Source organism: Syngnathoides biaculeatus, chromosome 6 (genome assembly GCF_019802595.1).
Source record: "Syngnathoides biaculeatus isolate LvHL_M chromosome 6, ASM1980259v1, whole genome shotgun sequence".
In the NCBI taxonomy this organism is placed as follows: Eukaryota; Metazoa; Chordata; class Actinopteri; order Syngnathiformes; family Syngnathidae; genus Syngnathoides; species Syngnathoides biaculeatus.
This window is the reverse complement of record NC_084645.1, coordinates 32,446,234-32,468,396: the sequence shown is the minus strand read 5'-3', so window position 1 is coordinate 32,468,396 and position 22,163 is coordinate 32,446,234. Positions and strand designations below refer to the sequence as shown.

Here is a 22,163-nt window from a genome sequence, read left to right as displayed (position 1 = left end):
TATAGTACATTTGTTCCCAAGTACGTGGATGGATGCGTGTTTAAGATAATTGATGAGTGTGTAAAGACTGAGAACCTGGGGTCAACAATACAGAGCAATGGAGAATGTGGTAAAGAAGTGAAAAAACAGTTCCAACCAGGATGGAACAGTTGGCGGAGGGTGTCTGGTGTTCTATGTGTCAGAAGAGTCTCCGCTAGGATGAATGGCAAAGTTTATAAAACAGTAGTGAGACCGCCCATGATGTACAGATTAGAGACGGTGGCACTGAAGAAACAACAGGTAGCAGAAATGAAGATGTTGAGCTTCTCGCTTGGAGTGAACAGGTTGGGTAGGATTAGAAATGAGCTCATTAGAGGGACAGCCAAAGCTGCATGTTTTGGAGACGAGAGAGCAGACTTAAATGGTTTGGACATGTTCAGAGGTGAGAGAGTGAATATATTGGTAGAAGGGTGCTGAGGATGGAGCTGCCAGGCAAAAGAGCGAGAGGAAGACCAAAGAAAAGATTGATGGGTGTTGTGAGGGAGGACATGAGGACAGTGGGTGTTAGAGAAGAAGATGCATGAGATAGGCTTGGATGGAAAAAGATGACACGCTGTGGCGACCCCTAACGGGACAAGCCAAAAGAAAAAGAAGAATAAGAAGACGTGAAGACTGAGAACTACTTTACGTGCAGCAGTACTCAATTGTGCAAATATAGACCGGGGTTCGACATTAACTGGGGCCTGTATGCTGCTGTATCGTGCTTCCATCTACTGCTAGAAGTTGTTCCGTCCGGACCAGATTACATTGCTATGTCACCGAAAAACTTTCGACAACCCAGCCGAGATGCTGTGATGACAAAAAACCTCGACTGGCATGTACTTTACTAGAGAAGGGGCCACAAATGAGGGTTTGTTGGTAGTCGTAACTACCGACTTGAGGCTAACCCCATTCGTCACTCGCTTTAATAGAGTCAAACCAGCAGCAGCGAGACCACAGAAGGCCAACGTGGAACAACGGCAGTGACTCAAAAGAAAGCTTCTGCTCCATACTGAGATGAGGACAACAACTTTATTCATCATCAATGTTGTAAAACAACATCCAGCAACACCATAACACTTTTTGGCACTCTTTGTAGACAGGTGTGTGCATGTATTTGAGGCCAGTACTGTGTATGTACAAAATGGTATTTCCTTTACAAATGTACTGGGTGAGGCTTATAACCAGGTGCGCTCCGTAGGCCGGGAACTACGGTACATTTTCGTAAGATGTTTTTTTCCCTAAATTCTCATGAGAACACACAGTTCAAATTCGACATGGAGAAAAGAAAATAACAATGCCGCAAATCAAGAGACACTAGCATGCGTGCGGCAGAAAAAAAAGGGGGAGCACAAGACACACATGAGAAAAAGATCAGGTTGACACGACGCCAGGCCGGCACATTTGTCGTGGCATCGCAGAAGCCCTCATTACCGCACCTCATGGGCACTCGGCGCGCCCTTTGAAGTGCTTTGAGGTACATCATCGCATGAAACGAGCATAGTTAATCCACTTGTTAATCAAGTGCGCTCATGAGCTTATGCGTCTGAAGTGGCTCTCTCTCCTTGGAAGACTCGCTGCGTTCAAAAGAAATTGTGCTCTAGTGGGGAAATGATTATTTCGCATTATTGATATTTCAGACAAATCCAAGGGCGGTCATGCCAAAACACACACAATCACAATTTTACCAATACTATACTGAACAGGAACAACAGCTACACACTTTGAAATAAGGAATGATTTTACACATGATGCGTCTTAACCCAGTTGTTTTGTTTTCAGCAAGGATGTAAATTTAAAAAAAATATTCAAACATAGAAGAGGCTTAATATTGTATGTGGTGTATGGTGATGAAATTGGTATTCACCCATATTTCTTGCATTCATAGGTACCCCTGCATATCTATTCATTAGGAATACAAGAGCTTTACCCACCCAAAAATAAAAGTGGAATGTGTTACTGTACTCTTCTGATCTGTACCTATGGGTATATGTTTCATGATACAGGTGGTGACTCACTTTACTCCTAACAAATTAATGTAACCCAATGAAATCAATTCAAATTAATCATTTTCAATACCCCTCCAAAAAACAACATTTATTTTACGTTACAAATAGCACTGTGATTAGCATTGGGCATCAAGAGATGAGAAATTGATTGGAATCGTGACTAACATTCTGGTTCTCCCTGAATCTTTCAAATTTGAAAAATTCAGTTCCCAGTTTCAATGGCTACAGACCATCGAAACCGAAGAACAAAGTGGTGAAAACCAACAAAGAACGCGCACAAAGACATGCCTGTGCTGAAGGGCAGGGGCGAACAGAAGTGTAAATGTTAAAATAAATGACCTGTCACCTCATTGCAACCCTTTGATTAAGATTATATCGTGCAAAGGAAGCGTTGCCAAATATTAAAAATATTACTCCGTGTGATGTTGTGCAATTCAAAACCAGCTCAGTCAACAACCACAGCGACGTAACATGACTGAATGTAGTTGGCCAGTTGAAGATCTTTACTGTTTTTGTTTAAGGTTTTCATTTAATTTCCTCATCACAGTGAAATAATGAGAAGATCAGGGAGAGCGGACCTTACTGACTGACACACTCCCAACCCATTCATGCTGAATGGGTCGCTGCCCTCTAGCTCCACAGCAAAGAGTTCTACGTACGGAAAGGATGGCTGCCTCTTTCTCCCTCCTTCTTCCCAAGAAGCCTCTGGGCTGCTCTGAGGCCCGGTGCCGCCTCCCCCTGCTGTGCCAACAAGTTTCCTTTTCACTTCAATTAATGAGCCATAAATAACCCAATGAAGGTGTCAGCAAAGAGCACCATTTATCACGGCTTTCTCCGACTCTACTTCATGTGACAGGAGGCTCATTCCCAGCCGCAAACAAAGACAATGCAAAAAAAAAAAAAAAAAAAAAAAAAAGAGGGAGATTTATTCCTGGACCAACGTTGCCAACCTAGAATTCATCTTGTGCTGGGACTCTCACAGGTGCGGCCGTTTGACAAATATACCAGGACTCCCACAGTCGGGCTAGCAATAAATTTGGCTAAGAGTGGGGGAACAACACTCTCCCCGAGCTCCCCAGAGGGTGGCAGGGAGTCTATGTTAAAGACACTTCTTTTTGTCCCTGTCTACTTTTGGCCTTAGATCACAAAAAGAAGCCTGGGTCTTGTGGAAAAAAAAAAGGGAGCACAAATAAATGAGAGAAGCTGCAAGCAACATCAAGTTGGTCTAAAAAAAGAGGAAGAATTGCTTTATCAAGGTGATCCACAAACGTCACTCCATGTCAACGGTGAGAAAGGGGGGGAACAAACATCTTAATCACTGACTTTGAACTGAATCACTTCTTACCAAGCAGAGGTATGGATAGTGTTTCTTTAAAAGGATGAAAAATATTGCTAAATAATATACAATTTCAGGATTCAACATCAGAAATGTGATAAGAGTACAAACTCGACTGAAGTTAAACACAAATCAAAAAGGAACAGTTCATCGTCACAGAGAAGATGGCAATAAAGACAACCAGGATCGTTTTAATGCTTCTGAAAGTTTGCCATTTTTTTACTCATTTCATTAATACGTCAGTTGTTGTTGCCCTCAGAGGACCAGTTACAACTATGAAACCATATAATGGACCATTTTCCTTGTGTAATAACTCCTGAGATTGATTAATGCTCGTTTTTAACCGACGAAATGATTAAGAACTAGTTTCAAAATCAGAAATTGAGGAATTGCTGTCGCAGTCTAAAATTGCTGTCAATATTAAAGGAACAGGCGTATATGGCAAGAAAGATGTGACAATATTGGCTACAATTATCCAGATGTTCACATCTTTTCAATACCAGTCTGAAATCAGAGGTAAACAGGGTAATTTGTAATGTGATGTGTTTTACTACTTTTTGAAAATGTATACCATTCAAAATATTTCACAAAGATGTACCTTGAGAGATAAATTTACTTTTTTCTGTGACCATCCTTCTAACTCAATATTTGCAGTTGAGTTTTTACATGACCTGGTCACAACTGCTTAATAAGGTGCAGTCATCAGTTTTTTGCAGAGGATCAAGAAAATGTGCCTGTGAGTATTGTTACGTTGTGTGTTTACATGAGTTCCTCCAAGGTTTATGTTCAAATAGCCATTGTATAAAGGGTTACAAGACGGTGACATGATGCAATTTGTTGCGCCTTCCATGGGATTTTGCATTGTCTGCAAGCATTAAGGTAAGCAGACTCTCACAACGCAAGCTATGTGATTGTTTTAAACGCAATGTCAAATTCTTGTTGTTATATGTTTAGTTAGACAATAAACTTCAAATGGGAATGGTATTAAATTCTAAAAAAACCCAAAACAAAACACTGGACAGTATTTATATTTACTAATGTATTACAGATTGAGTTTCAATTTAGACACCAATGATAAAGAAAAGACTTTGGCAAGTGCCACAAAATGATCTGATCTCTGTTTTTCCAAATAAGACAAGCAATATGTCCCCAATCCACAATGAAGCCGACACACACACACGAACTCAGACTCTGCCGCTTCTCTGGTAAAACGACCACACGCGTTTTACTGAGAAGCGGATGTTTAAGTTGTCCAGCGCAGTGTGTACACGCAGCAGATACCTGCAGATGGCTCGTGATACACTCTTCATAAAAACAAACTACAGTAAGTGGTGTTCCTACTACTCGGGCACAGCGAGGTGAGCCGAGGGAGCAAAATCAAATCCATTACGGCAGAGGCCGTTATCAGAGAAAAACATAGCATTTGTACAATTTTCCGAGCCACCCCCAGTGATATAAATGTCCAGCAACCATAATCAGTCTGGGTTACAGACACGGCCAGAAAGCTGCGATAAATGACATTTCCCAAAATCACGCTGACATTTTCTCTTATCAAGCAGCAGGCACTGGCATGGTGGGAGCAGGCTTGTCAGTCAGAGGCAGACAGGCCTCATACCTTATCACAAGGGCACTCTCTCGCCTCTCCGAAGCTAATGCTGAGGCTGGGGATGGAGTTTGGAGATGGGGTCGGGGGAACCCAAGCCGCTGTCCTGAATGTGTAGTTATACCAAGTTTTAGATCTGGGGGTGCGAGGAAACCACGACGAGACGACGTTGAAGACCCTTCTTGCTACGCTTGTTCTTCTTTGGTCGACAACTTTGAAGCAGCAAATAAGGATGCTACACTGATATACAGACCGCCCCCCGCCTCCCACATCCTCCATCCTTACTGGGTGTACCGAGTGTCTTCAGCAGCAGACACAGAGCGGAAAATTAAATATTAAAGGTCGATAATGACGCTCTTCATTAACATGTGATTCCGAATCAAATGTAGAATACATAAATATAGAAATAATAGAACGTCTATAAGTGGACATGTTGAATGACTATAAAAAAAGAAAAGACAGTGTGAGGGTTTTTTGTGAGAAGGGAAAATGTGATTGAAGTCAAGAGGAAAAGATCAGAAAGAAATGGTCTTCTGGAGCAAAAACTGAGCATAGTTTGAATTATTATTTCAGTGAGCTCTTTGATTACGATCTGTCACGGCATTTGGCGTGCGACCTGCCGCGTTATGTATGGCCTTGCTGTTAGTTCTATCATTATCACTTGCGCACTTTTTACTTTACAAAGAAAATACAGAAGGGTTCAGTTGTAAAAAATGCAAACTGGACTTTAACTACGGTATGTTAAAGCAACAATGAAGGAAAACCCTTTAATTCTAATTTTAAAGTTGGTCAATTAAATGGGTGCTCAAAAAGTATTCCCCATTACTTTTACCTTCTAATGAAGAAAAAAAACAAAATAAATATTGGAAAATATTATTAAATCACATTATTGATGTACATAACTATGATTAAATCCTATATAAATAATGGAAAAGAAAGTATGGATGTTTGTTTTTAAATTAAAATGCGGACCCCCACATTAGTGCCATTCATCCATCCATCCATTTTCTTAGCTGCTTATCCTCACGAGGGTCGCGGGAGTGCTGGAGCCTATCCTAGCTGTCAATGGGCAGGATGCGGGGTACACCCTGAACTGGTTGCCAGCCAATCGCAGGGCAGAGACAGACAAGTGCCGCACTCACAATCACGCCTAGGGGCAATTTGGAGTGTACAGTTAATGTTGCATGTTTTGGGGATGTGGGAGGAATCAGGAGTGCCTGGACAAAACCCACGCAGGCACGGGGAGAACATGCAAACTCTACACAGGCAGGGCCAGGATTGAACCCGGGTCCTCAGAACTGTGAGGCCAATGCTTTTCAGCTGAGCCGTGCCATATGTGGCTTATCTGGGGGCCATGCTGCCCCCACATAAGTGCTTGCATCTAAAAAAAAAAAAAAGTAAAGTTGTTTTTTTCTTTTTTACTGCTTTTTTGCGATGGCCACAGAAAGGTACCAGTGCCATAGCCAAGAGGAAAAGTATGTTGATGTTCATTTCGTGTACAACTGCTAATTCCATTATTTACTATCGGAACTCCTATGGAAAAAAATTGTGAATTCAAACATATCGGCAGACAGCCAGCTTCTGCAAATAGATTGTGTACGACCTTATAGTTTCCTCTGCATTCATCAAGGTCATTTAACATGTATAAATATGAATATATAAGTACGTTTCTTTTGGCTTGTCCCGTTAGCGGTCGCCACGGCGTAACATCTAAGATGAACGCTCATATTTATTTGGCACAGCTTTAACGCCAGATGCCCGTGGTGACGCAACCCCTCTCGGGGAGTAGAGGCCCCAGTGAGATACGAATTAATGTGAATTTCTTCTGTCCTGTGATTGGCTCCGTGTAGCCCTCCTCTCTCCCAAAGTCATCTTGCTTGAAGTTTATTGAATTAGGATGACAATAGATATTTGAACAGTATGTGAACGTAGCTCCAAGAGCACCTCAGCTGGTTGCAGTTCACTCCATATTTTACCTGAATTGCTTCCGGACGCCATTAATCAACAAGCAACTTCCCACAATCCACAGAATTCCAAAAGAGCAATTAATCGAGTAATTGGTTATTATACCCATCATTAATCAACAGCAGCACTAAGACAGAATTCATAGCCCACTCAAGGGAGTGATTAGGTGAGAGAGAAGTTATTTAAAGTTAAAAGTACTATAAAGTTCAGTTTGAAGTATGAAGGAATCACAAGGTCAACACTGGAACATTTTGGTCCTAAAGAATTTGGGCAAAATCAAGCCAATTGGGTTCATGTCGTAGAGTCCTACAGTTGACGATTTATGTGTGATTTAAGAAGAGGCACTGCGGCAGCAAGACAATTAAAAAGAAAAAATAATCAAATAAAAGCAGGGGCAGAAAGCATGCATCCCGGTTACCGCAGCCCAGCCCGCTAAGCCGTATTGACTTGCAGCACAGCCTGTGGTGCAAATCATCAGCTGTGTTCCTCTCTATGTATGGAAGCTTTTCAAAAATCAGAAGCATTACTTGGGGAATGCAGGATTCAAATCTGCATGAAATGAGAGGCCGGGTAAATAAACACCAACATTTGAAGCAGAAGAGATATGGAGTGGAGAATTTCCACTCTCCGGTTCTGACGGATTCCATTTAGGGGCCCGTTCCCCCCCGCTACAACCCCCCTACTGCTGAGCAGCGCTGGGATCTCAGCTGGTAGTATACAGGAAGGTGATGGATGGGTTAACAGGGTATAAATTATATAACACCAGGTAAGCGATTTAAACTCATTAGATTCCAATGCTTTTATTTTCCCCAGGAGTCCTTACAATAATTGATGTCTCGCTTGCCTGTCTCATGTTTGTTTTTACCACGACAGAATGGGTGAGATAATTCACACTCGGTTGTCACGCTGACGCCACATACGAGGCAACAGTATTTTTCCCTGACTGCACGGAATAAAAGGCAAATACCAAGGAAAACCATTTGCAAAGTGATGAGGTGGCAAGCGCTCATTGGAAACAGGAAATATTCTCAGACGTTGACCGTAAGGCAATCACCTCTGTGCAATAAAGCAAAGGACGTCATTAAATAAAACGTGCATCAAAATCAAATGTGTCTTTTACAGTGGCCATGATATCAAAAGTATATATATATATATATATATATATATATATATATATATATATATACATATATACACACATGTATATAAAAAACATATATATATATATATATATATATAAAAACCCAGACAAGGCCCTCTCCTTGTCTGGGTTTCTCCATCCTTGATTTGAACGTCCATTATCCACATTATCAATCTGCATTCCAGTGTAATGAATTCCAGTAATGACCCTGTGCAGCCAGTTATTCACATGAACGTACAGTACATTTTATTCATCGTTACTTCTTGCATCTGGGCTATGTATGTTATGTTCCACATGGGCTGCAGTGACTTCACCTCTGCAGTCATTTCTTACACAAAAGGACGCAATAATTCCCAACATGTGTTAATGTCCAGCGCCAGCTCTGATCTTCTGAGAGGAAAATTGAACAATTGTCTTCCCTAAAATTGTCAATAAGGAAGAATTTAAAACTACTTTGAAAGTAAATATAAATACCGACATTCTGATTACATCAAAAACTTGAGAGCCATCACTTGCTGCCTGAAGAATTAAGTGATAATGTGACACATAATCTGACATTTTCTCTTAATAATTAGCTTTGTTGGGCTCACAGTGGAGCGTAAATACAACAAATCTCAAAGACAATAAAATATCACCAATTTTAGGTGAAAAATTAGTATTTTTACAATATTACTTTTTTACAATTAGATAACATTTTTGGAATGATGGCAATGTTACACAGTCAAGGGAAGGGAGGTTACACTCTTAAACGATATGTACTCTAGATTGGGAATCATCTCCAGATCATAAAAATTCAGTAACAAACCTCCTCTATTGATGATGATAATGTCACAGACTCAAGCGAAGAGGTCATGTAGATGCCGACAGGAGGTTTAGGAAATAAAGTTGTGATTGCCATATCACTTTGCATGATGGAAAAAAAAAAGGGTAAACATTCTTCACTCATACCTAATTATACAATATTTAGGGTCATCTTTAAGTTATTTACATGAGTGCACATGGTGTCTGACTGGTGCTAATCAGCAGATAAAGTCTGAAAACATCTTGCCTATTGATTGGCCTCAGGGGTAGCTACATTATTATTACTTCGTGAACCTGGTGAATCAATCGCAGCATTGCAATCTGCCTTTTAACACAGCTACCTCAAGCACATATCCAACGTTATTTCTTGCTCTGACAAAAAAAAATAATCAGAAGTATGAAAAAAAAAGGCCTGCACAATGACATTCCTTTTTTCATCGATTTGATTTATTTTCGGTTTGATAACCTTTATTTGTCTCACAATGCGGAGGTTCAACAAAAATAATGGATGTGAATATTTAAAAAAAAAAAAAAAAGACCAACTCAGTTATTAGCTTGGCCATTTAGCTTTTCCATTTTATTGGGAATAGAGCTAACGTTTCCCGTAATAACAGACCTCCTCCCATCTTTTGATAAGACTAAAGCTAGGGCGGAAAAAAACCCTAAAAAAAAAAAAAAAAAAAAAAAAAAAAAAAATCAATAGCTCAGCTAAATCGACCCCTCCATCTGGAACCATGTTTGCGCCACCGGAACCAATATTTTGCACAGACTTTTATTCCACACAGTTGAGATTTTGGGCCACTGATAAACTTTTCAAGAAACAACAGAGGAACGTCTGAAACTGATATTTAACCACGTGTAATATACAAATAACATATAAGATTACATAGGAGTGAGGTGAATGGTTTTTATTTATTTATTTATGTTTATATACATTTATCAAAGGCTGATATTGTCTCTGATATTGAGTTTATACTATACACTCAGTACCAACATATGGAGTTTAAGCATAGAAGTCTCACCTTCATGAATGACGTTAATGTGCATGTTCGTAGAAGAAAAAAAGATTTTGGGGGGAGATGGGAGGGGGCCCGATTACCCGAGTGCTCCACAAAATATCTTTACGATAATTCTAAAACGATGTGGTCATGACAGCCCTACTTAAGACTTTCCGTAGATAATGGCTGTTCACTTTGTCTCGGCGATGTTTCTGAGGTACACCATGTGATGAATATGCACATATAAGTGCAACTGAATGCGACTGGTAAAGAGGAGGTAACGCTTCGGACTTGCCAGGTGTATTTTTTAGTTTTCTGTATTATTCTACAGAGCTACTGGTGCCTTTCTTCTACACGATCTCAATGTTGAGAATCCCAAACCTCATCTGTGTTTGTTTTGCTTAGAAAGATATCTTTATCGTCCCTGCATCTTGACAATTTATGCATTCATCAGTTCAAGCAAACACAAGCAGCCAAAAAAAAAAAAGAAAAAGAAAACACTCGATGAGATTTTGTATTGAACTTTCAGAGCATATGGCCCGTTATTCCTCTTTAGAGTCATAATGAACTGTAACAGTCATTTACAAAGATGGCAGTTGTCCTAAACCCAGTTTGTAGGGAAGGAAGTAGGGAAGCTTACTTGAGGACTTTGGATCACTGTTCCTATGTACTCCCTTCTGCTTATTATTATGTATTTACTAAGCCCTCCAGTCAGCCAGTCAGACTGCTTGCTGTCCACTCTCAAGTCTATAAACACGACAGCACCATCAAGAGAATTTGAAGAAAATACTAAGTGACTGCACTGAGGAGGAGTGGAGGAGGACATAAGTAAAGTGACTGTGGTCTTGTGGTGTCAAAAAGATTCCGTTATAGCAGGAGAAAAGTGCAAGCGAATAGATAGATCGTAGATAGTGTCAGTAGCTGGAGCATCTATGATTCTCCACTTTTAAAAAAGAAGTATGATGCATTTTTCAGGGAAGATATCAGACGCCCAGCACAGTCACAGAGATCAATATCTAATCTGGAGAAATAAATTGCCCCTGTTTGTCTTTCATCTTTGAGGAAGTGTATAAGTATTCTGACATGAGCGTAGAAGCATTAATCAAATGGTTGGAATAATGATTTGGGGTGGAGAGATGAGAGAGGCCCGAGTGTCGGCTGCTCTAATAAATATTTGCACACCCCACATGGCTGTTGTTGACATCCCATCCAGCATCTTGAATCTGATCTCGTTACTTCAGCTCAGGCGCCGCGACTTGAGCACAGATCATCTGCTCTCTTTGTCACAAAGCAAAGCCGGCAATTGGGATATCTAAGAAAAGCTATCGGTCCCTTGTGTACACGCTGCATGAGACACCGTAACGTGCACCGATGTCATACACTTGTGCAGCTGACCTTCCTCTACGTGACAGTCAAGAAAATCTCCCCCCGCCCCCTCCCATTTCTTTCAGCCCTTGTCTTTGCAATTACCATGTTCCAATCTCAACTTGTCCCCACAGTCACCCGCAATACCCAGAAGGATCGGCGGTCTTTCTTCTGGTACAGCAATTACCGACCCTATCTCTTTGAAACAAAAAAGTTTGGGTGTAGGATATTAGAAAATGTCAAATTCAGGTTATATTTCATTTAAGTCCAAAGGCGATACAGTTTGCTCTATGGAAAGACTATTTTCACACTCCTTGCATTATGCATGAAGCACGAGGTCCATCATTATTTTCTACAGGCGTACTGTTCGCTGTCAGCAACACATGCATCACACGCCGGAGATTGACATTTGTAACTTAGGTATTTGGAGGTGTAAAAACTCCCTTGATGCTTGTTTAACATACAGCTGTTAACAAAGACCAAGCAGATACTTTTTAACAGGTGGTTATTATTAAGAGTGACTATTTTTTTTTTTTTTTTTTAACAGGGCTGAATTGCAATCACTCTTTCTTCAGTGATCTGCATGAACCGGGGCCTCTTATCACAATTCTGCAGGACAGATTAATCACAGCCTGCCTTTCACCTGCATGCCTGAAAAGCTGCACGATTCACGTACTTTCTCAGGCAGCCATGACACCAGCGCTGACAGTGCCAGACTCCCATCAGTACACTTGCAACACTTACACTCAAAGTCTATCCCATTTTGAAATGTTATTTCAGAACATCAAGGTTTAAACCTACTTTACTTTACAAATGAAATGTTCAAAATTAATGTTTAATGCGCAAAATAAGAAGGGCTGTGATTGGCTAGTATTTTGGTTAAAAATTGAAAATAAACTACAGGCTCCAAAGTACAACCAAATCTGTACACAAAAAGCACATTTCTTTAAAATGCCATCTAAAAAACTCCCAACGTCTTCCCAAATGCACGAGTCTGTTCATCAACTTTTACTGAGTGAGGCCGACTGCGGTGAAGTCCGTGTGGCCCGATGGAAAAGTGGAAAAGTCCTGGTGATGTAACAGGCAGAAGGCACCACGCCCACTTCCCGTCTCCTCTGCCACTGCAGACTTCCATGAGACTTCTTTTCCTGCCTGATTTTGGGTTGCGCATGCAAACACTGACAAAGCAAAAAACAGACATTACCCAGTTTTGTCCAAATCATTTCCTTTTTTTATTTATTTTTTTTTTTTGGGGGGGGGAACAAAAATATTTTCAAACTCGTTTTTTTCATTAATTTTACCCACAGTATTCCACTTTGAAACTTGAGCATGTTGGAAAGAAACTGCTGATGAGGTGTTATGATGAAAAACAAAGCCGTTTAAACAAAACCTACTTTGGATATGATCTGGCACCATTCACACACATCTGTTCCTACTACTTTTGCAAGATCATACTTGTTTATCTTTACTAAGACTATGTCCAGAGGTACTGTTGCTATAGAAACATAACAGGATGGCCAGTATTTTATTGGCTGTAGCTACATGGTTACTTGATTGAGCAAGTTTAACATGAGTGAGAAGCTCTATCCTGTTTCACCTTTGGCCTTTTATGTAACACGCAAAATGAAGCATGCGTCAGTCGACAATGCGGACGCAGACAGACGAGGGCTGAGCCCAGATACAATGAAGGCGCTCCACTGTGATTTCTGGTCACATGATTGAAAGGAATGAAAACACAGACAGGTTGCTCATTTTCTCCAGGTGATCACAACAATAGAAATTCTGAAAGTCCTGTTTAATCCTCTGCTAGCAACTCATTTGAGACCTCTGAGCTGAGCTGCACTCTCCGTCAGCTGCGCACATTGATGGAAACAGCTCCAGGGTGCCGATTGGACGAGGAGAGCCAGAAAAAGACAAAAATAAAGCTCGTTATAGGCTCATTTTGAAATGCTCTTAATTCAGTCGGCCTTCCCATCCATCTTCATTTTTCTCACTGCCCCCCCACCCCACCCCCCTCCCCAAACACCCCACCCTTCCGCTCTGCAACGTGGAAGCGGGATTTACATACCGCAGGTGAACTGGGGAATAAAGAACGCAGATCCAATTCAACCTCCAGGGAGCTAATTAGTTACAATTAAGTTTCTGCTTCACTTGTTGTGTGGGATTATTTGGTAAACATCCACAGAATGTGGAAAGAATCTTGGCCTTCTCCCTGAACCTGCGAAGTGCTGTACTCACATGAGGAAACTTAGCCTTGTGTGGATTTTTATTCATCTTTTGAGGCTCCTGGGGTGAGATATTGACACCAGACTTATTAGAAGCGTGTTGAAAGAGAGAGGAGAACATCCACTTGATGGATTTCAAAGGAATTAAAGAGGTGCATAATCCGCCACTATGAACATGAGTGGCCATTCTTATTAACGGCAAAGAAAGGAGTTGCTGTAAAAACCAAGGCCCTGCTTTGAGTTAATTGCACGTTGACTTCATTAACCTTGATGTTCAGTTTTAAGCTTCCACTTGGACGCCGGCTCATTATTCTGCAATCACATCATGCAGATAGCAGCAGCAAAAGCTAGCAAACAACAGCAACCCCACACCGCTCACTTGAGTTGTCATTGAGCGTGTGGAGAGTAACGTCACAAAAAAAAACATGAAACGAGCATGCCACTTGCGTGGAGTGGCGTTCAGTGGCTTCGTCGCAACATCACGAATCATTGTTCGTTTTACAAAGTCTGAACCCTGTCAAAGTCTGACAACGAGCAAAACAAAACACTACAAAAGACAAATTTGACAAATTGCTGCCACTGAATAAAAAGCACATATTGCTTCTTCTAATCAGAAGAAAAATAAAACAACGCCAGTGGAGTTCAACTGAATAATATTTTACTGCAGAGGCAACAGTATCGAAGAGGTAATGTTTCAGGTTTTCTCTTGGGTTCCCCCTCAGAGGTTTTAACTCTATTTCAATTTTAGGAGAATATATTGACTAATGTTGGACACGTAACAGATCTAAAAGCTAACCCACCAATATTATGGGCCAGGAAAGAGGGTGATGTGTTGTCGCCAAGTTAATAGGATGTTGTTCTCCTTTTTACAAATTAATCTGTGATCCAAATAGTTTTATGGGGTTTTAAAAATATTGCTCCCTGCATATATTCATATATTTTAAATCTTCATATAAACAATTTCATCAGACATATTTCAACAAATTGTTATGATTTTTTTTATCTTAAGATCTGATGTGGGACCAAGTCATGATTTTTTTTAAGTCACAAGTAAGTCTCAAGTCTTGACAGGGTCAAGTACCAAGTCAGGAGAGGCAAGTCCCGACCCAAGTCCCAAGTCCTGCACTTTGAGTTTTGAGTCATTTTATCAACAAATTGAAAATATATTTTAACATACATAATATTGAATGATAATGTATATATTGTACAAACCTTTAAAGCCACTCGTCAATGGGGGTGGGGGCTTAGTTTATTGCCTCTTCAAAACCGATTGATAGAATGTTTTCAGTTTTTTTTTGAAAACGCTAAACGATTATTTACTTTTGCTCCCTTTATTTCTGACGTTTCCCGCCATGTAACCGTTTTTGGTGAAATTGCTCACAAAGCTTGGCGCTAGTGCTTTCCCATAATGTGTGTGTGTGTATGGGGGGGGGGGGGGTTTAACGTACTTATTGTTACGTTAAATGTCATCATTTTAGTGGATGTTAACAGTGGTTCTTGGAAAGTATACCTTATTTATCTCAAGAGCCCAGACTTTATTATTCTACACCTTAAAATCAGCCCGGATGGGCTCAAGCTTAACTACAACCCACATCAAGGAGAAGCAGTAAATCCAAAAGATGGATGGATAGTGGTTTATGTTCCATATTCAGTAAATTGTTGTGATCAAATGGTATTACTAAAGTTCAAAAGCACGTGTCACAAAAGGCCAACAAGTGGGATATTTGTAAAACTCACAGAGGATCGTAATACAGGCAAGATTGGGGGGGGGGGGGGTACATGTACCATAGTGCTCAAATTCCAGGCTTTTGCGATTTGAAACTAAACCACACAGAGAACTCAAAATAGCACCCGTGAACCGGTTCTAACGCGGATCATTTCTGATCCATGCGGCAGGTGGAGCAGGAGGTGTTACATGCCTAAGTTGACATTGGCATTCTGTGTGGTATGCAATGCAAAATGTTTCATTACGACGCAGAGAGGGAAATGGCACCTGCTGGGCAAACGGGCCAATATATTGTAATGTAGCTTAGCAGCCACTCGCTCAACTGCTTTCACTACAAAGCGGTCCATCAAAGTGAGATCTAAGGGGCTGAAGAAGATCACGGCTCTTTTCACACCTTGTCAGACCCACTCTCCTCTGCCACTCTCAGACTACGTTGCGGTTTTTCTCTCCTGGTTTGGCGATGTTTTCTCATGCTAGGAAAGATAAAAACTACAGCTACTGGACATTTATATTGTTTTTTTCGTTTGTTTATTTTTCGAACGAGGCTAGGTAATCGTCCTTTTAAAACCTTGTATTGCATGCGAGTCCATCTCTTGATTTATTACAGTTCGCCTTCTCTTTTTGTTTTTTAAACTAAACTATCTTCATGTTATTGTTATCCTATATTTGTGGTTTACTACTCACAACTTTTTTCCTGTGGAAAATGTGCATCTATTCGCTGAAAAAGGCACCCGTTTGCATCAGTAGTCATCTTTCCAAAGTTGGTACAAGATAGTGCCAAAGTTCTCAACTGAGCAACAAAATGTATGTTAAGGAGAAGCTAAGTTTAGCCTGTATTGTTAGTGGAAGTTATGGATAGTTTTAACTGCATATTCACTACTATGCACACTTCTGTTGTATTTTTTTTTCTTAATCAAATGATCTGTGAGCCATTTTTTATCCCTTTCAAAAAAATGGTGGTATTACTTAATTGAAGAATGAATATGTTCTTTTGGAAAAAAAAGTGTTTCATTATTACCTACACTGTAATTAACTCTTTCAGTCAACTTGTTTGGAATGTGTAAAGCTAAACAGAAAAAAAGACATGTTTATTCAGTTAAACGTCAAGCTGTGGCACAGGACGAAAACTCAAACTCAACAATGTTAATAAAGGTGCACAACAGGCAGATTACAAGGCACGCTGAGCAGCACACGCTGTGCAGTGGCCCCCGAATTGTCACAGGAAAAGCTTTACCACATGCCAAAGGCACTCGTCCCCATGAAAACAGAGCCAAGAGAGTAATGTGTCCACTGACAGTCAGCAACAATACTGAAAAGTCTCTCAACTGTGGAGGAGAGACATATAAAAGTGACAAAAATGAGGTGTGAACTTTTATTGCTTTGCTGTGCTTTCCATTCTTCTGCGCAGATGCGCAGCTGAGCCAGTGCAGCTGGCACGACTGACAAATGGGAAAAAATAGTCCAATTTGAGCTGGTCGTTAGCAGTCGGAGCGCGCCATTCCAGATAAATGAGCATCTGCCTGGGCTATGGCAGGAGATCTTCTCCAAGCATTCCTGGGAGACCGGCCCGTACCACGGCAACCCCTTGGCCGCGCCTTCGATCCGACAGGCGCGGCGCTACAGCAGAGGTGACCTTGTGGCGCCGCTCCTGCTGGGCTTCTTATTTTTACACTCACGCCTTCCAAGTCTCCCTCGGCCTCTTCTTTATTTTATTTTTTTTCTCGTCGCCACTTAAAGAGACAGCACAGGGCTTTATTACTGACTTCCTTTTGTCCGCTATTTTTTTTGTCAAAAGTAAACGTGAGAGTGGGGTCGTTGTGCTCAGTAAAGGTTGAAAACGGGCTGTCAGAGTCATTTTGATTTTGACATTTTAATCTTTCTCTCAGAGGGCCACTATGATAGAAACTAAAATATTCTGTAAATGCGTAGTGTATAATGTATAATTTTGTATAATATGTTCCAAACTAGTATGCAAATGATATTTTGACTAAATAGGTCAATGAAAATGACAGTCAGGATCATTTTCAAGCCGTCAACAGTTTCAAATTATTACGCACAACCAAATTTCAAGATTTTATATTTTACATCAGTACCATATACATAAATAGTGGTTGCATTTGCAACATTAGGTTGTTGGGTGAATCAATTTCAATCAGAAACCTCAGAGATTAATTTACATTAACAAAGTAACCCTTATTTTTTTAGCAGCTACACAATACTTACATTTAATCTTTTTTTTATTATTATTTTAAAGAGTTATTGTTTGAATATCTTTGCAGAATGTTAGACTAGCCTCCTAAAGCTGCTATCTGGACGTGAACTGCCTGTCATCCTCCTAATTTTTTTAGATTGAGGATGCTCCAAAGGTTCTCAACAGGGTTAAGGGCAGGGAAAACTTGAGTTTCCGTCCTTCTATGCACTGCAGCCAATGACGAAGAGGTACAATATTCCTTAAAACACAAGGTGGTGCTTTATCACCCATGAAGTTGATTTTCTTGCCGACAGCACGGTTCTTCCTTTTGGAGAATGGAGGAAAGTGCTCAGTCAGAAACTTTGCACAGAGGGTTACTATGTTAAAATTAAAATGACCTGTTAAGATGATTCTGTTTGAACTATCTTATGCTTTCAGCAAATATGGCCTTTAATGTTTCAAATTCAACTAATGATCAATTTGAGCTATTTAACAAAAACGTCTTAAAATAATGATGTGGGTTATCATGAAATAGCACTCCCCCCCATAAAAAACAAAAACTTTTATTATTGGCATATTTGTTGAAAAACATTCCAGTTATGCTCTAAGAGTTCATAACTTGAAACCACGCCGACTGTCATTTGCTTTTAGGAAAATCTGAGAAAAAATATTGTTGGCACAACAATCTGGAATGCAGTGTAAACAACCCCCCCGCGTTTCAATATTATACATATATATTTAAAGACTAATTGGATTAAAAATCAGCAGTCATGGGATAAAGTGGCAACCAAATATTCAAGTATGCAACCATTAAGCAGGAATCGGGTGCATACAAATGTTTGAAATACCTGTAAAAGCCAAAGGTGCACAAAAAAATGCATATTTTTTGGGAAAATGAAAACAAGAAACACACTTAGCTAGAAACAAAGTAGACACACTTCAAGTGCTTTGGCAGCCCCCCACCCCACAGACACACACCCAAAAAAAGAGTCTGGTCCCTTGAGTTTGACACCTGTGGGTTGAAAGGTGGAGAGAGCAAGACAACTCCATTAAAAGTTTCTCCTCAGGGTTGAAGCGAGTCAAACACTTTATGATGTTTGGATTGTGATGCTCTCTGAATGCACATTTGTTTGTGCATCCGCGTGTGCCAGCCAGTGCCACTGCACCCAAGTGTATATGTTTCAGTGCCAGCAGTCAGTGCCGGGCCACTTTCTTCTGCACGCCCACTGTGGCCTGTGGGGCTGTGATTTTTTTTTTTTTTTTTGTCAATGCGGCGCTGGCTACATTTGCAAGAGAAACAAACACAGACATGGTTGATTCTGCCCGTTTTTCACTCTATTTTCAGGACACAGCAAATGAATGCCATAACCGAAGGCGGCACTTAGACGTTACCAGTTTAGAAATGAATGAGACGCCAAATTAGAAAAGGGACAGCCCCCAATGAACCAGCCAAGGAAGCACATTCACCGTGTAGAACTAAAGAAAAATCCTGATACAACTGCCAGTTAATAATCCTATAAATAGTAGTCAGGAATAAATAAAGCTTATTACATACTAGAAGCTAGCAAAAGGCCCAACACATTTTACTCCAGATTTGCTGTATTTCTTTGGTCCGTATCGGCATGTTAGAATCTCATACAGTAACTGTTTCAAATTTGTAGGTTACACGTACAGTCCACTGTGGACAACAACCACAATTAGAGTGGAGGCCATTATTTAAGGAAGTTAGGGTATAATCTTACAAAACCTCAGGTGACAGTTCCCATTTTTTAAAATATAATGGAGGGCTTGACCAACAGAAAACTTTTGCATTTGGGGGGCGTCAATCCCATGCCAGCCGCACAATCATTATGCCAACCACGATGATACCAGTGGCGCCAACTAAATCCTCAAGATGCTCTAAAACACTGTTTCTGAATCTAGTGAGCCCAGCCACATATTTCACTCGAGCAAAATCTCAAGGCCCATCACCAAACAAAAATCTCACAAAAAGTATTTATACTGACTTCATCACTTGAAATTATTCACTGATTTAATCAAACGCTGTGAAATGTGGGCCTGTTTAGTTGAACAAACGGCTATTATTTTGTTGTATGAATGCTAATACCATATTGGGGAAGAACACGGCTGTCACTATACAGCACATTGGGGGCATAGAGAGATTCTTCACTTGTCAAACTTCGACGCCATGCAAAGCTTCAGCTCAAAGCCTAAATTGTAACGATCAGTTATTCAAGTTCCTGTTGCCTCTCTGTAAGATCAAACCAGGCTCATCAGTCATCTCAGACTTTTGCTATCAACAAAATACTTTTGGCCGTAGAAATACTGCTCGTACAGTATTTTGCCTTTTATTTTGCAGCAGGGGATGAGATGCTGAAGGATGGTTGATCATGAAAATCCCAGTAGATCAGCACTTTCTAAAATATTTAGACTGAGCCGTCTGGCACCAACAAAATGTTCTGACATGCATTCTTCACCATATTGATGCTGAGTTTGTATTTCATGTTCATCTTGACCATGTCTGCTTTCCTAAACACCTCAAGTTACAGTATGTGATTAGCAGACTGGATAATACCTTATAAACTGACCTCGTATTTACAGTAGGATTACAATGATAATGACTATAGATCAACAAGCACATTGCGTGTTTGGGCACATTTTAAGCTTCATGCCACGATCAGACTGCAGGATTGTGGCGCCAATAATGGCCCGATTGGCTAACGAGGACGATTTCCCAGATGGGGCCCAACATATTTTGTTGGGGAAAAAAAAACTTCTTGTATTGTCACATGTGTAGTATGTTTGATTGTTTGGAAAATGTTCCACATAGTGTGACATCAACAGCATCACCAAGAGTATGCACCTTGATGTCGACCAATAGTTTGTGTTATTGTATTATGAGATTCCAATATAAAAAAAATTCTGTCTGTTTGCTGTGATACTCCACAGGTATGTCATGCTGGGGCGGCTCCAACAACAGGAGACAAATTCCTTGTGTGTTGTTTACATACTTGGCCAATAAAACTGATTCTGATTCTGATGCAGCAAGATTTTAAGGCAGTAGTCTGACATTGTGAAAGACCAAATTTGTCTTGTACTCCTGTCCAGGCATTATTTCTGGAGTGTAAGTAAGAATGATGTTAAGTAAATTTGTTCTCTTTGCCATTTCCCACCATAAATAGCGAATGCCATTCCTCTAGTGGCAATGATGCTCTGTAAAGCAGCAAAGTCATTTGATTTAATCTTTACGTCAACCACTTAAATCAGTTTAACTTGTTTGCTATCAATTATCCCCATTTATTTACATTTACCTTTCTTATCTTTTGAGCCTCGGCAATGTATTACAACTTGTTACTGCAAATATCTATGACTGAGCATCATATGTTTTCCAGACGAAGACATAATTAATGTTAAATGTTTTTTTTTTTCCTTTCAATGCTAACATAATCAGTCTCCAAGGAGGAATACTAGTCACTATCACTCTCTATAAATCAGTTTTCTAGTGCAACTTCCCATCTTTGTTGGTATCTTATTGCTTTGTTCCAATACTTCTACAGTGAGTTATTGCAGCTGATAGTAACTGACAGTAGTTTCTGTTTGTATACAGTGGAACCCCTAAGGCCTTGTATATAAAATATTTTTTTCCCCAAGGAAAATAACAGACATTGTTCCAGTGTAATATCACATCATAAAAATGGATTCTAGGATATATTTTAAGTCACATTTGTAGAATAATAATGTTGTGTACACATGCATACCGTTGATATGCATGATATATGTAACAACTACCATGCAGCGCAACATTATTGTACTGCTTAGTGAAACTGCAATATAGGCTTCTTTTATCATTTTCAAAAAAGTAAAACCATTTTCAATTCAACAATAATTTCAATAAGTTCAATATTCAGCAGTAAGGTCACTAAGAATTAGGTGAAGAACTCTTCTATTCATGTGAAATCAGTTGAGCAACAACTCACTTTCTTAACTGCTAAGGTACTTTGAGCCCACATCGGGAGCAAATATAATTTGGTCCCACATTGCATTGTAATAGAAGGTTCTACTTGTCACCATGTAGCGAAGAGATCCCAAAGACAAGGTACACTCTGGGACTTGCGCAATGACCTTCTGTGCTACTCTCAGTATGTAGATCCTTTCTGCCATCCATAAGTGGTCCCACCTCAATGTCCTCCAATCCACAAATAAAGTACGAATCTGTTGGACAGGCGTGCTCGTTATAAATAAGAATGTACTTTTGTGAGCAACAACAACAACAAAAAAGCTAGTATCACCCAGGAAGAAAGACCAGGTCCCACTTCAGTTCTCTCTCCGTGCTGGGGACCAGTACAGGACGGCAAAAAGCATCTGGATCATGACCTTTCCTCAGGCGCACAAAGGCAAATTAAGACCAGACATCTGATGAGAGGAGACTAGAAAGACCTTCCGAGCCGCTCCAAGTGCAGCCGCAATGCCTCCACACTTTCAAGTCACTGCACAATGTACAGGTTATATTTGTTGAGCTTTTTGTAAACAGGCTGGAGGAATTGGACATCTTTAATTTTTGGACTGGGAAGTCAACATTTCCTAGTTTGTTTAAGGTGTTGTACAAGAAAGAAAGACTCTTCTGAATGATCCGCAATAGCTTATCTATAGTAGACAGAAGGAATTGCTGATGTATGACTTCATCTTTCCTAGCTTGCAATGTCACAATAAGAGTCTTGGAGTTTCAGGCCAAAGCCAACCACTAGTGACTACCTCGGTAAACTAATTGTTTCCATTTTGAAATGG

The 22,163-nt window shown here is 40.2% G+C and overlaps 1 protein-coding gene across 1 annotated transcript in view; it reads right to left on the bottom strand.

Moving 5' to 3' along the window:
• roraa (RAR-related orphan receptor A, paralog a) overlaps positions 1–22,163 on the bottom strand; it is a 230,245-nt gene that overhangs the window by 145,899 nt on the left and 62,183 nt on the right. The window lies entirely within an intron of this gene.